Source organism: Zychaea mexicana, assembly GCF_025766255.1.
Source record: "Zychaea mexicana strain RSA 1403 chromosome Unknown BDB00scaffold_93, whole genome shotgun sequence".
Classification (NCBI taxonomy): Eukaryota; Fungi; Mucoromycota; class Mucoromycetes; order Mucorales; family Lichtheimiaceae; genus Zychaea; species Zychaea mexicana.
The window spans coordinates 87,593-93,176 of record NW_026516756.1 but is presented as its reverse complement, the minus strand read 5'-3'; the positions used below and the strand labels follow the sequence as shown (position 1 = coordinate 93,176).

At 42.7% G+C, this 5,584-nt stretch overlaps 1 non-coding gene across 1 annotated transcript; it reads right to left on the bottom strand.

The window, feature by feature from the left end:
- Positions 1-269: 269 nt before the first annotated feature.
- On the bottom strand, positions 270-343 carry BDB00DRAFT_t100. The gene has a single exon. It is a non-coding gene; the product is annotated as a tRNA-Val (tRNA).
- Between the last annotated feature and the right edge of the window lie 5,241 nt (positions 344-5,584).

Below are 5,584 nucleotides of genomic sequence, written 5' to 3'. Positions count from 1 at the left end.
ATCTTTGATTTTAACCTAAGAACGAAGTTCTGCTAAGACCTTTAGGTCTGACTAAAAATATTAATAGTACTATAATTTTATTAGTTCTTTCAAGTTGTTCAAAAGGTATAAATACCTTTGATCAACAATCGTAATAAAGATATAAATCAATTATCTACATTCTCTTTTCTATCCCTTTTCTCTTATCCCCTGGCTACGGTGTCTCCACTAAAAGGATTAGACAACATTTCTTAAAAATTAAGATAAAGTAAGGGATATACCATTACATTTGATTTCTGGCGGACTCGAACCGCCGACCGTCTGTGTGTTAGACAGACGTGATAACCAACTACACCAAGAAATCACTCTTGTTCTGACACAAAGTGTGTGAGACTGTGTGGCCTTAAACATTTCCGATGAACGAATTCTGGCTTCGGCCAATCATGGGCGATTTCGATGGCGGATCTTTCTGCCGGCGATGGTCATCCGATGCACAGGTTCCCCCCCAACTCCCCACAATTCTTCTCGCACCCCCCATCCGGGGATTATTATACTTCTTTTTCCCTTTCTGTCAGTTCCCTTTATTTTTCTTATTTCCCTTAGTGTCATTTCCTCTCACATCATTTTACGTTCCTTCAACTCTAAATCGTGCCAGCCATAGGCGCTGAATATTATATCTTCTTTATGCTTCTTTTAATGGGACCCGTCCCTTATATTTCTATCCGTCCTTATTTTCCGTATTATACTCTCTCACGTACTCATGCTACCTGCCCTACGCAGTTTATATTATTCTCCGTTGTCCTTTTCCCTCGTTACCCTCACCTTGTTACCATGACCCTGTAATTTCATGGCCCCTCTTATTTTCCGTCGTACTCCCTCTCTTATGTTTCTATCTGTCGTATAGACATTACTATATCCATTTCCCTATTTTTCCGTCTTCTACTCCGTCCAAACTACCTGATAGAGATCGTTGTCCTCTGTGCCTGGCGTCGTTCTCAGCTGAGTGCGCCCAGTTGACAAGGTGTATAAAAGGGGATTAACCCCATGATAAAATTTATAAAGATCAAGCGTTTTCAGATATATATTCATGGATTGACAATTGACACCGGAAGTGGAACTTGCTGTTATTGTAATCGTATATCTGTATATTTGTATTTCGCGTTCATCATATCCCTGATTCCTTTTTATTTTCTGAATTCTGTCTATTTGTATTTTACCGCATATCAACCCTATTCTTCTGAACCCTTTCTACCTTTTCCCCTTTTTATATACTACCTTTTGTCCTTTTCCAAACACCACATGTGTCAGTTCCGCTATTTAGTACGTTCTAAGTAGTTTTCAGAGGTTACACAAAACTGCACTGGAGTTAAAACCCGATTTCAGAGTGCTTTCAGTGTACTCTGAAATTTTTCTTTCAGTGTGCATTCAGTGTGCTTTCAGTGAGAATCTTCTTTCAGAGCGCTTTTAGTGCGCTTTCAGAGCCATGATGCAGCAAATAGATAAAAATTGGCTCCCCTACTAAAATCCTTCTTCCCCAAAACCATCTGGGATGACCCCTTTTTTACACCACCTGGACTGCTGTGCTTCTTCCCACTCTGAGACTTTTACCGCCACTATGCTTGTCTCTACCACTTTGCTTTCTTCTCCTTTTTTTTTTTTGTTTTTTTTTGCCAATTACTAAATCAAAATTCTTCAACATTTTTATTTATTTGACCATCTACAAGTTTCTTGATTCGCCATCACATTAGATTTCTTCAAAATGCTTTTCAAATCTGAAGCGATTTCTATAATTCAAAGCTTGTTTTTTATTTTATTCTCTACTACAACTACAACAGCGTGAAGCCAAAAAAGAAAAAGACCAAGACCTGACCTAGGGTATAATGCTTTTAAGAGTAGATTACTTTTATTTTTCGTGGTAAATATGTAAGAGCACAGCTATTGTCTATTTGAATAGGGGTAACAACAACGCCGGAATGGAGCCTCCCCGAAGGAACGACACACTGCCACATATACAGTTCGATTTCTAAATGGTAGACGTCCATGCCTAGCATCCTAAACGACTTAAAGACTTGCATATTTGGCCGTAGGTACTCAACAAAAGCAAAAACGAATTGGCAGAAATTACCGTCGGTGGGATTGCGTAGGTTGTGGACAAAGAAATATAAAATGCGCCCAGGACGAACGATCACTTCAGTATGAAACTGAGTACTTGGGCAAACGACTCGGAATAGGTGCTAGTGCTGATGTGGCGAGACATTTCGGAAATGAACGCTTGGCCCAGGAGATCGACTGTTGCAAATTTGTAGAGGTGATCGCTGACCTGCTTACTACTAGTGCTGGCGAGTGACACAAAGTTTATGTCTGGAAACATCGATTAGTAATACTCGACAAGACAGTGGTAGTGGCGTGTATCCATGTACACCTTTCTGCCCGTCTTGAGGGGAAGACATGATGGTGGCAGCGGCTCCTAACCAACTACACTTACTCCTGCGGCATAGTCGAAATCTGATTGATCCAAGAACGGCTGATAATCGTAATGCTCTTGCATGGCTTCTGATTGTGGCAGCAACAGCTCAGCAATCTGTCTGGCAATCGTGCTGTTGCCGCACCGCTCGACCACGACTCGTCGGACCATGTCATCGGCAAACACGACACTCAAGAACTTCTTTATGTACGTAAGCTCGAAACAGTCTTTTTGGTTGGTGTGCTGGTTCTTGATGATCTTGTTGAACCGCTCAAAGCTGAATACCCACATGTTATAGCAGCTGCCAAAATTGAGTACCATGTCGCGAAGGTGAACATGCAAATGCATATTTGGCGTGACTTGATCTCTAGAGTACAATCTTGAAAAGTTGCGGCCAAATTTGAGCAGCAGTTGGTGGGCTTCCTCGTTTTCGGCGATGGTGATGAATGGCTTACACAGGAGACGTGCTGCTGCGACAAAGAGCAACCAGTGTGCCATCTTCTCTCCAAGCAACCTTCCCTTCAACAACGACGGCGAGAGTGCAACAGTCCACGACCTCCATTCATCCGACGTCATTCCAGCAAATCTAGTCGCAATACAGCCGCGAGCGATGCTGTATGATGGGGGCACCACCTTCTTTTCGAGGCAACTCTCCATATCGGTCAAATGCTCCTTGGTCAAGGTTCCGTCATCTTTCCATATGGTGGCCATGCGCTCGGCTGTCCCGCAGAACATGTTGTGCATACAGTCGACTATTGTCTGCGAAACGGGATCAAAGTATAGAAGACGATGCAACTCGGACCAGCGTGTTCCATTTGACTTCTCCAACTGTGTCCTTTCGGTAGCCGTTTTTGCTGCCTTCCAAGCTTTTGCGTCTGCCAAGTTCTTTGCCTTTGTGCGCAATCTCCAAGGAAAGTCAAAGTTGGAGTAATCGCGCAGCCTTGGATTCTCTGCTTGCGATGGCCAGGAAATGTCGCAATGGTTACATCCGTAGAATGAGTTTGGACCTGTAAAGCCAGAAACCTTTCTTGAAGCCGGTATGTCCGATGCTACGAACAATAGAGCTGCTCGCACTTTGACCAAGGAGCCGTCATCAATAACCATATCTTTGCCGTGATATAATTGTAACAGATCGTTGACCATTGGACGCAAGAAATTATTGATTTGCTCTATCAATACAAAAAAAAGAAAGGAAATCAGAACCACACATGTGAGACTCCAGAATCAACGAGCAAAAAGATAAGTAACAGTGTAATCAAATTGGTACCTTTAGAACTTTCATGGGGTCCCGGTGCTATACCGACTAATATGACATTTGATGACTTGAATCGTTCAGATCTGGGCAGGTTATTGATTGTCATATATAGTGCACCGACAGAATATGAAGTCTGCTTATCGAATGACTGGAACCAATCGACATTGAGCATCAACATAAGTGAGTGTTGATTTCCGACACGTCCAACGAATGATACAGGGTTTTCTGCCGTGGATTCTGGCGCCATTATCGACCACCATTTGCGACCATCGTATACATCATCCAAAGAATTTGCTCGTGGGGTTCGCTTCCTCCAGTGCTGGAGTTTTTCGCTGAATCCTGGTCTACGCATCATAATTGCAAGGCTTGCTGACACAGGATGATATGCATACAGTTTGGGAGGTACAAGGTTTCTGTTTCTGAAATGAAACAAGTTCATGCCGCATGAGGCTCGGTGTGCTGTCATTGGATGGTGTGGGAACTTCTGGAACGAGCATTTCAAGTCGGTAGGTATATGTTCATTAGGATAGAGGCAGTGGCAGCTGGGACATATAACGATTGCTTGACCGCAATCCAAGAGCTCGTTAAGACCGGATAAGCGGCGTACAGTAGCCATTGACCGTGGGATACTGATTGGAATGTAGAGACCCGCAAAAACGACAGATAGAAAATGGAGGAGCAGCTCACCACCAGCCCTGCTCAAATAGCGATCTTGGAACAAGGCCAGGAAAAGGTAAAACATGATAATGAAGTCGGATGGTCGTGTAATATCTATGTAGAACATAGTGTATGAGATACTAATAATTTGAATTTCTTGCTACTATCTTTAGTTTATACGAGAACATGAATTTACCATCAGTGTTTTCGTCCTCTTCTCCCTCAACAGTAATGTCGAATGTCAAACTGATGGTGGCGGTTGCAGCAAGTCAATCGTGCTTGTAGCTTGGCCATGCTCTCACTCAAGCTTGAATCGAGCTCCATTGGTGTAGCTAACGGGTCAAATGGCAATAACGTTACTGGTCTGATCGTCGATACTAGCACCGAACAACCTAAGACGTTCCCACTCTGAAGACAAATGACAACTTACAACTTTCGTCGGTGCTTGGCTGATCCGAATAGAGTAGCTGGAGGCTTGAACGACCTTCGCGCCATGCAGAAACTAGAAGGATGGCCATTTATGTATCAGGAACCATACAACAATATGTACACAACAACATATGCAGCAATATATATATGACAACATACACTTGGCTATACCGTGGTCGTGACGATGGCGACGTTCTGTTCGTGCTGACACAAGCTTACAGTGCGAGTCGTTTGATACAAAGCAACTGTGCAATGACACAGTACGGCTCTGTTTGGATCCAGTGTAAGGATGGAAGCGTGGGGGAGTTGACATAATGAAGGTATTTGAAAAAAAATGGTTATATGATTCAAAACTTATTTTATCCAGCTTATATATAGTCGAAGCAGAAAACTTATGCAGAAAGTACTTGGAAGCTATTATTGCTTTGGACTTTGGACGGATGAGGATGCTATATTGCTTGTTGGAAATGCACAGCAATGCCGGTGTGGATGTGTAGTCGTTTTTGGTAAATGCTACTATGCAGGTAGAGTAAACACCGCTTTTTTGAAGTGCGTTTAATTTTTCACGGCCATCTTCATGTAAAACGGTAAGTTGCAGATGAATTTTTTGCAGGTACAATTATCTTACACCGTAACCAGAGGGTAACAACTTTTTTCCGTGAAAAATGAAATAAAAAACAGCTGCTCACAACTGGATTGATAGTGTTTTTTTATTATAATGTGATGGCGCGAATCGATAGAAAAACCAGGATGTGCATATTCCACGTCCCATTGTGTAATGGTAGCTGCATGACGCTTAC